General features: G+C 36.2%; 1 long non-coding RNA gene across 1 annotated transcript in view; it reads left to right on the plus strand.

Annotated features, from left to right (window-relative positions):
* Positions 1-12,465, plus strand: part of LOC102135733 (uncharacterized) — a 47,435-nt gene that overhangs the window by 31,660 nt on the left and 3,310 nt on the right. The window contains exon 3 of the long non-coding RNA XR_010583662.2: positions 12,040-12,241. This is a non-coding gene — a long non-coding RNA (uncharacterized lncRNA). The remainder of the gene's footprint in view (positions 1-12,039; positions 12,242-12,465) is intronic.

The raw sequence follows: 12,465 nt of genomic DNA on the forward strand, positions 1-12,465 counted from the left end.
GTAATGGACAAGAATTTTTAAAAATAAATTGAAAGAATAAATAAATGAAATAAAATTAAAGCCACATGTCACTTTTTTTTTTTTTTTGTTCTTTGTTTTTTTTTTATTGCGTAGGGGGTTGCATTTTGACTGTTTGCTACTCCAAGCTCGTTGGGTCTGGTTTCTGGTAATCTTGCAATTAAAGGCCTATTCCTCAAATAGTCTAGGGAAGTCCCTAGTGGCATGCAGAGAAAGCAAAAAATGAAGACTCAACTTCAGCAGATCCCCAAGAATCTTAAACATAGTCCACACAGCCCCTGATAGCTGTGAGGCATCCTGGCAGTTTAAAGGGATACTTTCCCCTGAATAGGTAATTTTGAAGAGGTTCAGTACAATATTAGACACTTTGTATCATCAGACATAGATTTATGTAAAGTTCTTGACAATCACAAAACATGAAAAAAAAAAATGCGGACCAATAGAATTCTCGTTTGTTAAGAAATTGTCCAGAAAAGAAATCAGGAGACAATTCTATCTACCTTTCTCTTAATCATTCAATCTAAGGGAAGAAGGAAGAAAGAAGATGTCTGGAATGCAATGTGAAATTTGTTTTTAAAAAATGCTCTTATGAATTTACTTCTAATCATTCCTTGCCTGTATGATTATGTATTATAATGATGTCATCACATCAGTTTTTTGATGGAATGTCAGAAACATTTCACAAGTCTATGACTCCCTGAAAACTCAAGTGCTTTTATAACTCCTTAAACTGACTATAATAGGCATTATTCTTTCTTTTAAATGATTGTCAGAGGGACCTACTATTATCTTGATGCTTATATTTGAGAAACTTTTGCTCGAGCTCTTGTACACCTTCATGGCAACACTCAATTTCCAGTCTCTTTTGTGGCTTCCTCTTTCTGCTTCTCATTATGTTGAACCAGTTGAATGTTTTGTCTGTTTTGATCAGCAAGGTTAGAAGTGAGCTGAATTCTGAACATTTTTCACACTGTTTTTTAGTTCTGCTTAAGAAATATTTACTGAAGCTCTGGACCCATAAAAATGAAGTGGATTTTGAGGTTTTTATTGATGTACTCAAAGAGGAAGTGTTGTCCGTTGTTACTATATCCAAAACATTTCAGAAGTACAAGTAGAGAAATATGTCTCTATCATCAGAATTTAATATGAAATCATGTTCTTCTTTTGTCACACAGAAAATTTGCCATAGATTTTATCTGCAATGAAAGCTATGTCAGTGGTGCCACATAATACATTTGTAAAGGTTAGAGATATTTTAACCCTCATCTGTGACCAGAATTATAATGGTAAGCAACCCACTGAAGCACCAATGGCAGATTAAGTGTAAAATTTTTCTGCACACATTAATGCAAAACAGCACAGGAATCCACACATTGTAATGCAGTGTGGTCATTTTGAATAATGTCCTTGAAATTACAAATTTATTACATAAGTAAAAATATATGATTACAAATTCCATCAATCTTATGTCCTTGTCACGGATTTGTGTTTTTAGAGTCCAGGGAGATTATTCTGTTGTACTGGTTAAACTCTCAAAAAGGCCTGTGAAAACATAACAGCCACATTATTTTAATGACTTCCTTTTTGAAATGTGTATTGTTATAAATCATGCCTAAGAAACAGCGAATTCTCAGAAATACAGGTTTTACTTATATGGATTTTAATTTCCAAAGTGTATGTAATTCTCTATTTTTGAATTCTGTTTCTAAACAGAATTTACTTTCTCCGTTAATTGCACATTATATTTCATATTATTTTATATTAAGAGCTAAATTTCAGATCTAAAACTTTTCCATCAGGCAGTTCAGCAATTACTGAGCAGCCACAGAGCATACATTTTAGTCACTATATCAAAATCAGTTCACAAGAGAACTACAATTCAGAACTGGTAGAATAATGAAATATATATTTAGATATTTTTTCCCACTGGGTGTGCACAAGAATCAAATACAAATTTTGTTTAGGAAAATCCAAATAAACACTCTTTTGTTTGAATAGCTCAGACAGTGGAATTGCCTCACCCTGGCTTCTGGTCATTTTATTCTAAAGTGCCGAATGTATTTTGAATACACAATGGTTTAATTTAGTTGGTTTAATCCACAGTTTCAACTTTTGCCTTTTCTTTGAAAACAAGTTTCATAAAAGTATCTGCAGAAGCCTTGTTTTGATTACCCCTTATCCTTCAGCCTTAGATCAGTATCAGTTTTTTTCCCCTTGCTTATAATCCATTATAGAAAATACTGTAGATTTCTACGGCACAACCAAAACTCCACATTATGCTTGCAATGTTCCGTAATATTTGTATAGTATGAAGTAAAAATGTTTGCTTTAAGAGACATCTGCTATAAATAAAACGACAGTGTAAATTTTCAAGAGAGCTGCACAATTGCCATAAAGGCTCAAAACATGAACCTTCTAGAGTCGGTTCCAGCACTTAGTGATTTTCCAGTGGGTCAACCATGTTCACCTTGATGCTCTTGAACCCCCACCCAACTCCTGGTTCTCCTCACCTCCCTCTCAGACCCCGACATTGCAATGAAATTAGCCTGTAATGCTTTCAACGCCCTTGCAGATCAGCTTTCGTTATCAGGGAAACATGTGAATGGCATTAAAATATGCTTCCCATTCTCACAAAATATTTCCTCAAAATACTTTAGAAACTCAAACCAGTTCCTTCAGATTCTGATATTATCTTTATTGAAAAGCATTGGCCAGCTTGAAATGGTTGACCATCCAGGTCAGTGATATATATGTATATTGTTTAAGAAGTTTCCAGAACTACTCATTGAAGCTCTGCCTCAAGTGAGATTTATTAGGGAGAACAGAGACAGACTTGCATTTCTTTATCCAAATTTTCTTGTCAGTCTTCTTTAAAAACAAGTAACTAGAGTTCCCATAATATGCTCTTTTTGCATGACAAAATGTTTTCAGTTTCCTGAAATGAAGAGCTTCGTAGTGGTTGTTGTCGGAGACTGAATTGAGACATGAATGATTAAGAATGACAATGACAGGCCAAAGATGTATTGAAGTTCAGAGGAAATCAGGGACAGTTTATTTAAAATGGTCACTGAAGAATATAAGGAAATTCATTTAAAAAGTCTTCATTGATTTCATTTATATATTTTTTAATATAGAAAGTGAAATCAGAGCACTAAATAGTACTTTAAACTTCAAAATATAAAATTCTGTAGAATAACAAATATATTCAAGCTTTGACCTTAATAAGGGCTTAAGGGGTTGATGGAGAAATATGTAAATTAAGGCTCATTATTTTTTTGATAACAAGAAAGGAAGTGCAACTCATGTGAATATTTCTTCATTTATTTACTGCATATCTAGCATGAAAGTACTTTTCAGTAGTTATAGAAATATATTTTAAATTGTTTTTTCATTATAATACCCCAAAGGCAAAATTATTTTATTGGAAAATTGATTTGCTATCAAATAAAATAAAAATGAGAGTTTAAAAGATCTAAACTAAACAAATGATAGAAATTTATTTGGCTCACAAATATTACCAGATGTCTTACTATGTGTATAGTTTATGACACACACACACACACACACACACACACACGCACACACAGAAATATATATATTTTAAACCTTCTCATATTTATTGTTCTCAAAAATGACTTTTTGTAATAATGGAGAAAATGTTAACTTGCCACTTTTTCAGACAGCAAGTCCCCAATGCACATAGAAATTACATAAATTGTTATGACTATCAAAACCAATTGCCAAATTTTCTTTTACAAAATACTTCCCCCTCTATAAATAGTTTAATTTCCCCTATCTTTTTGGGTCTTTTCTTTTTTTAAATCTTTTCCAGTGTCCTACCCTGCAATATGTGTGAAGTTTTATCAAAAGCTTTCTGATATTACCATAAATTACTGGGTAAGCAGAGTTATTGCTTATCTGTCAAGGGGGCTTTTTTTTCCTTTCTTTAGCAATTTTCTCTATTTCGGGATGTGTGAAAGGTTTTCCCTGACTTTTTTTTATGTATGTGTGTGAGGACTGTACCTTAAAAGTTTTGACTTTTAGTGAGGGTCTACAATAGAAACCTGTTTATAGAATAACCTCATGACACAACAGAGTCCAAAGAAAAACGTTTCTTTTTTTAAAACAAGTGTTTAAAGAAACTAATTTCTGTATAGTAGGCCATATCCCTATGTTGAATAAGCAAATTTATTGTGTTAATGTGTTTTTCTACCATTTTAAAGTTCATTTTGGTTCCATATTTTACATGCAATGAATGTTTATTATTTTTCCAACTGTTTATTTTTAAATTTCTTACAATTATGTTCCATTAGTAGTACATGGTAAATGTTAATCTTTTTATAAGAATTATCTTATGAGGCTCTCCCGTATCTTGTTAGTCATAATTTTTGACAACCATGCAATTATCTTTTTCATTGTGTGCATTCTTAAAACATATCCAAGTTTAATTGGATGAATATTCTGCTTTGGAAAGAAGTTATGATGATATTCTATTATGGACTGTGTAATCTGGGAAGAGACTGAATATTGTGTTTGCTTTATTCCTGCCACAGGCAGGCAGGGATGAACTGAAATTTCTATTTTGGGCAGTGCAGGGAAAAGGTAACTTTGAGGATACAGACTTGGAAAAACTGTCATGATAATGGAATATCTAGAAACTACTTTAAAGAAGAAAATTATAAAGCCCTCTGTGTTGTGCCTGGGGGGCTCATCAGTTGACTGGAATTTTCTGTTTCACACTCAATGGCTTGTCCTGCCATATCTCTAACTTTACATAAATGGCACTTCAGATATATTTTAAAATCCTTTACAGAAATTAGACAATCAATTATTCCCTCTACAGCAAACATATAGCCTTACAAATAGACTAAAAAGCAAAATAAAAAAGACATGCTTTTGTACCTATCCTTATTGAAATCTGCGCAGCAGTTTTAAAAGTTCATGTTTGTCACCAAAAGACCACGTATGTCAACAGCGATTAAATTGTCCTCAAAGGCAACAACAAAAATAGTAAACAATGACAGCAAACAAAACCCTGAGACTAACTTCATTCTTGAATGGTAATTTTCTTTTTAGCACAACTACTCATATAGATGCATTCACTCTCTCACCATATATCATAAAAAGAAGGTCTCTTCTTTTTTTTTTTTTTTTTGTTTTAAGACAGAGCCTTGCTCTGTCCAGACTGGCATACAGTGGCCTGATTTCGGCTCACTGCAACCTCCATCCTCTAGGTTTAAGCAATTCTCCTGCCTCAGCCTCCCAGGTAGCTGGGATTACAGGCATGCGCCACCATACTTGACTAATTTTTGTATGTTTAGTAGAGACGTGGTTTCACCATGTTGTCCAGGCAGGTCTCGAACTCTTGACCTCAGGTGATCTGCCTGCCTTGGCCTCCCAAAGTGCTAGGATTACAGGCATGAGCCACCGTGCCCCACCAGAAGCTCTTCTTTTATCAACCTATATCCCTTGTACATGTAATGTCTTTGGAGTGTGTAACATGGCATGATAATTGGGAGTGCTGCTTCTGGAGATGATCCATTCTGGGTGCCACACCTGCAGCTCTCAAGTAGTAGCTGTGTGAGCTTAGGAAAGTCACCCAACATGGATGGGTCAGTTTCCCCATCTTCAAAATGAAGATAATGATAGAAATTACATCAAAGTGCTTTTATGGGATTCAAAGGCTAATATTTTAGCTAGTACCAAATTAGAAGCTAAACATATTTACTTATTTAAATGAATAGATTACTTTTTTGAGCAGCTGTAAGTTACAGAAAATTTGCTTCAGAAGTAGAGTTTTTTGTTACACCCACAGGCCCCAAACAGACACATAATTTCTCTCATTATTAACGTCTAGTATGGCACATTTATTAAAGCTGACAAACCAATATTGATACATTATTGTTGACTAAAGTCCATAATTTACATTAAGGTTCATCTTTTGTGTTGTACAGTTCTATGGGTTTTGACAAATGGACAATGTCATGTACTCCCTAGTATATTATCACACAGAATAGTTTCACTGCCTAAAAATCTTCTGTGTTCCATCTATTCATCCCTTTCTTTTCCCCTGCAAACTCCTGGCAACCACTGATCTTTTTACTCTCTCCATAATTTTGTCTTTTTCAGCGTGTCACATAGTTGGAATCATAGAGTTTTTAGCCTTTTCAGACTGGCATTTTTTTTTTTTCACTTAGCAATGTGTGTGTGTGTGTGTGTGTGTGTGTGTGTGTGTGTATTTAAGTTTCCTCTATGTGTTTTCATGCCTTTTCATGGCTTGTTAGCTCATTTCTTTTTATCACTGAATAGTATTCCATCGCATAGATATACCACAGTTTGTTAGTCCATTCACCTATTGAAGGACATCTTGGTTGCATGCAGTTTTTAGCAATTATGAATAAAGCTGCTATAAACATTTATGAGCAGGGTTTTGTGTGGACATAAGTTTTCAACTCATTTGGGCAAATTTCTCAGAATGTAATTGCTGGAACATATGGTAGGATTATGTGTAGCTTTGTAAGAAAGTGCCAAAGTCTCTTCCAAAGTGGCTGTGCTGTGTGCATTCCCATAGCTGTGAATGAGAGTTCCTGTTGCTCCACATTCTCACCAGTACTGGGTGTTGACTGTGTTTTTGATTTTAGTCACTGATGGATATGTAATGTTATCTCACTGTTTGACTGGTATCTTGTTTAATAAACAAATATTTATCAGCTTTTATGTACCAGGCAATGTTCTCAGGACTGGGATTGCAACAGTGAACAAAACAGTCAAAAATGCCTTCCATGAAGCTTGTATTCTAATGAGGTGGAATCTGGAAATAAACAAATTAGTGAGTAAATATATATAATATATCAGATGGTGATATGTTATTATGGAAGAAAATGGAGGAAAGAAGACGGTTGGGGTGGGGCTAGAATTTTAAATTTTGTAGTCAGAGAAGCTTCGTTGAGAAGACAACATCTGAGGAAAGGTTGAAGGAGGAAAGAAAGAAGTCATGGAAACATCTGATGGAAGTGTTGCAGGTAGAGGAAATATCAGGTGCAGGCCAGACACAGTGGCTCACACATGTAATCCCAGCACTTTGGGAGGCCAAGGCAGGTGGATCACTTGAGGTCAGGAGTTCAAGACCTGCCTGGCTAACATGGCAAAAGTCCATCTCTACTAAAAATACAAAAATTAGCCTGACGTGGTGGTAGGCACCTGTAATCCCAGCTACTGGGGAGGAGGCTGAGGCAGGGGAATCTCTTGAACCTGGGAGGCGGAGGTTGCAGTGAGCCATTACACTACAGCCTGGGCGACAGAGTGAGACTCTGTCTAAAAAAAAAAAACAAAAAATCAGGCCCAAAGGCCCAGTGGAAGGACTGTGCCTGCCTGGAATGTATAAAGAACAGCAGGGAAACCAGTGTGAGCAAGTCGGAGGTATTATGAGAGAGGTCATTGGAGCTTCTTTATGGAGGGCCTGGCAGGACATGGTTAGGTCTTTGCAGTTTACTCTAAGACAGAGGGAAAGCTATCCAAAGGTGTTGATCAAGAAAGTGATAGGGCATATCCTATCTTTTTAACCACAATTGAGCAGTTGTACTGAAAATAGGTTGTAAGAGGTGAAGGGCAGAAACAGATAGACCAGGTAGGAAGTACTGTAATAATCCAGGCAAGATTTTATGTTGCTTGGATTAGGGTTGAAGGCAGCAATTTCTACATATAAAGTGCTTGTAACATTGCTTGTCACATAGTATTATAATTATTATTTTTTATCACTAATACAAAAAATACAAGATATCCTTATTTTCTACATCATGTTTCCAACAATTATGACATCATAGTCTGATGTTAATTATTCACTATGTTCAGTAATATTATAGCTGAGTTATGGCTTCTAAAAATATTCAACTTCTTCTATTTTGAAAAGTTAAAAAAGTTCTTATTGTGACTAGATTTTCACGATGTTGCCAGGATATATCTTCTAAATAATTTTCCCCTTATTGGAATGTATTTAGTTCATTTAAAATATAATTAGGTTCCAACTTGCAATCTTTCTAACTAGGAAGTCTGACGTACGAAATAAAGGGAGAGGCTTGTTAAAGTTTTGGGCTCTTAAACATTTTTTCCCTTCCCTGGGAGTGCAAAATTAGGAGGCAGAGTGTGGTTGCAATAGTTGTAGAATTATGAATAGCAGGCACTTTGGTTGAAGGTTTAGATCTCTCTGAAAGTGGGACTAGGGTGGGAAGATTGTGAGAAGATAACTCTTTTTTAGAAACAAGAGATTAAATATGGAATGTTAAATGTTCAGCCAGCTGTGAGTGGGAGAAATTGAAATCAATCCTGTCATTCTTCTGCTTTTGCCTAAATCAGAATACTGTCACTGGGTCTTAGGATGCCTACGAAAGCATTAGGAGTACTTCGAATGAGTAAGACGAATTCTAGAGAAGCTCTCCAGTAGTTGGCCACCTGGTTGTGGCATTAGAAAGTCCTCTAAACGGGTTCCAAAGATGACCTAAGTGTAGATGCAAATGTAGACATTCATTCACTTAAGAAATATTTGTGAACATGATCTATATACTAGGAGTTCTGATAGGGACTGGGGGATTCCAAAATAAATAAAAGTTTCTGTCTCATAGAACTTACATTGCAGTGGTGAAGATAGCCAATAAACATTTAAGCAACTGAAAATGTAATATAGTGCTACACAGCGATAACTGTGAGGCAGAAAAACACAAAGGGTAAAAGAATGCAGAGTGACAGAATGTGCATTTTGGAAACGCTGTTTAGGGATGAGATCTCTGATGAATTGGCACGAGAACAAGACAAAAATGCAGCAAAGATGTAAGCCGCCATGTATGTATTCCTGAGGAAAGCGTTCCAGGGGAAGAAAATTCCAAGTGTAAATTCCTTGAGGTGGGAACATTTCTGATGTGTTCTCAAAAGAGCAAAGAAGGCCAGCTGACTACCCCGAGGGCGGGAGGAGAGAACCAGAGGGAGAGGAGACTGAGAGGCAGTTAGTGGATAGGCTGGGAAGAATGTTGGGTTTCTGTGTCATGGGAAGCCAGTGATAGCTGAGACGATCAAAGTGTTGATCTGATTTGCATTCTGGAAAGATTATATTGCAGAGTAGTGAGGGGAGGGAAGCACAAGAGGAAATAGAAAGTCCAATCAGGTAGCCATTGCAGAAACCCAGGGGAGACCAGGACATGGACTAACTTCCCAGTGACCGACTTTGAGATGTATTTTTGTAGGTAGAGGTGACAGTGTTTGTTCATGAATTGGATGTGAGATGTGGGATTAAAAGAGAGAGAGAGAGAGAGAGAGGACTGGTGCAAAACTAGCTGTGTGAATTGTGATGCCATTTTACCAAATGAGGAATGCAGAATTGAAAGAAAGAAGTTGGAGTGCAGGGAAGATTTTCTCAGAGTGAGAAAGAGATGTGATCTTCTCAAGTTCCCCATAAAGTCTGCAAGTTCTGAGAAATTAAAAATAATTTCTATTGTAAACAGCATACTTAAGATAGATTTTATTCCCTTTGAGATGAGCATGATATTTTCTATAGCAGTGATTCTCAAAAATTGTCCTGTGACTTGTTAATGGGTTTTAAGCAATCCCCTGAAGAATCTCAAATTGATTCAAATATACAGATGTTCCCCTTTATTCTTAAGGAAAAGTTGGGTTTTATTCCATTGACTTGTCTTATTCTTATCTTTATCTATAACTAAGATTCTTTTTTTTTTTTTTTTTTTTTTGTCAGAGACCAGGTCTTGCATGTTGCCCAGGCTGGAGCGTGGTAGCTATTCACAGGCACCCATCGTAAGGCACCACAGCTTTGAACTTCTGGCTTACAAGCAATCCTCCCCTGCCTCAGTCTTCCTAGAAAATGGCACTACAGGTGCACTCCACCACATCCAACTAACTACTAAGAGAGTTTTGTTTTGTTTTACTAGTAACCTAGGACATTAACATTTGTTATTTATATACCCAAATTAACAAGCTTCTAGAGCATACTGAAGACTAATTCAGTTTTGCACCCAGAAATATTTCACAAAGCTTGACAATATTCCTTCAGTTTTAGGGGAGGACAATTTGTTATTAGTGAATCAGAAACGTCTGTGTTGGTGAGAAATTTTAATTGCTGTTATTCTTGCTTGTTAATTATAAATTACTTTTAGGTTAGCTTAATTATTACCATTTTATTTTCTTATGGGATGTATCACTAAGCTTACAGTGTGTAGCCATGTATATTTGATCCAATATTATTTCTGGATTGTAATATCCCCAAAGCATTGAATCCCAGTGTACTTAATTTGAATATGAATTATCCATCCCCCCTATTGCTAAAACAGATGTCTACATAATTTCCTTTCTTCATTCCTCAACTTGCTTAAGCAGTGCCACTTTATCATATTACTGAATTCCTTTTCCACTGGAAGTAGTGATCAAGTAGAATAGGTAGATTATGAAGTCTTTGCTATAATATGATCAAATAATTGAAAAGCTATTGGTATATATTCAAATATTCATTTCTTCTCATTTTTCCTCATTGTCAGGATGCACATTACTGACAAGTTTTACTTTTTCTTCTTCTGCAATTAACCAGATGTACAGGCAGCATAATAGAAAGACATTCAAAATTTGGGGAATCGTCCATATCCTTCATTTAGAGTTAACTAGGTTTGCAATTAAGTTTTGACTGCCCCAATCACTAGCTGTTTAATCATTGACAAGTTACCTAACTTCATAGCCTCAATTTTTTCATCTGTAAATTGGGATCTTAATATTTTCTAATTTATTAGTCTACTGTGATGCCTGAATCAGATGATAATAATAGTGATGGAATAAATGAACTTTATGACAAGTCAGGGACTATTTAAAGTACCTTACAAATATATCAATGAGAAGATGATAATAACAATGTTAGCCAGTATTTATGGTGCAAAGATTGGAATTATAGATGATTTAAAAATCATTCTTGTTGGGCCAGACACAGTGACTCATGCCTGTAATACCAGCACTTTGGGAGACAGAGGCGGGTAGATTGCTTGAGACCATGAGTACAAGAACAGACTGGGCAACATGGTAAAACCTCGTCTCCACAGAAAATACAAAAATGAGCCAGGCGTGGTGGCATGTACCTGTAGTCCCAGATCCTTGGAAAGTTGAGGTGGGAGGATGGCTTGGGCTCAGGAGAGGGTTGCAGTGAGCTGGGATGGTGCCACTACACTCCAGCCTTGGCGACAGAGCCAGAGATATCCCCCCCCCAAAAAAAATCATTCTTGTCAATGCTAATAGAATAATTTTAGTGAGACTGACAGTTTGAACCTTGTTATCAAAAGCATCACTTTTGGTTGTAAAGAAGGAAGAATTGATCTGGTGTAGAAAAACATGAATTGTAGAGTGTCTTTCCATTATATGTGATAAGACTAATTACAGAGACTTCTTTCATATGAGAGACTGTACTAATGACCAAAGATGAAACTTTGCATTAAGAATTTATCTTTTTAAGTGGAGTAAAAGCCATTTACTTCTGGAGATATAAATGGTTAAGGCTAAATGAATCTATAAGTATATCCTAGTTAGACACTGACTTGAAAGGTTATTTTCTCCCTGTTTAAGCAAAAGAGACTATAATTAATTTTGACAGATGTGGCAATTATCTGATAACTGCCAGCTTATTTTCATACAAATTACCTGATGTGGTTTGTCTGTGTCCCTACCCAAATCTCATCTTGAAATGTAGCTCCCATAATCCCCACGTGTTGTGAGTGGGACCAGGTGTGAGGTAATTGAATCATGGAAGTGGGTTTTCCTGTACTGTTCTTGAGATAGTGAATAAATTTCACAAGATCTGACAGTTCGATAAAGGGCAGTTCCCCTGCACACCCTCCCTTGCCTGCCACCATGTAAGACATGACTTTGCTCCTCTTTCACTTTCCACCGTGATTGTGAGACTTCACCAGCCATGTGAAACTGTGAGTCCATTAAACCTTTTTTTCTTTATAAATTACCCAGTCTCAGGTATGTCTTTATTAGCAGGATGAGAACGGACTAATACATTACCCAAGAGCAAGATTGTTTTTGGTGATCAGAAGTCTTGTCTGAAAAGAAAAAACATACATCAAGTACTAAGGGGAATGTGATGCTAATCTGGGAACCATATTTGCCCTAAGAATGGAAGGACTGTGAACAACTGTCTGTGAAGAAGTGCAGCGCCAAGGTGAAAAAAATGCCAGGCAAGGTAAGGAGAGTCTGGGAAAGTGCATAGAAGAAGGGAAAGAAAACGAAGAAATGGGAACATGGATTGTTTGTCCCTGAGTCCTGGTACATAAAGACATTATTATTAACATTTCCACAATACTTTCACTTTTTATTAGGCACTTACAATGTGACAATGAATTTCAAGATGGGACCAGGAGGGCAGAGATGAGGGGAAAGGTCCAAGTTGGCAAAGAGGGTTCCAGA

Source organism: Macaca fascicularis, chromosome 1 (assembly GCF_037993035.2).
Source record: "Macaca fascicularis isolate 582-1 chromosome 1, T2T-MFA8v1.1".
Taxonomy (NCBI): Eukaryota; Metazoa; Chordata; class Mammalia; order Primates; family Cercopithecidae; genus Macaca; species Macaca fascicularis.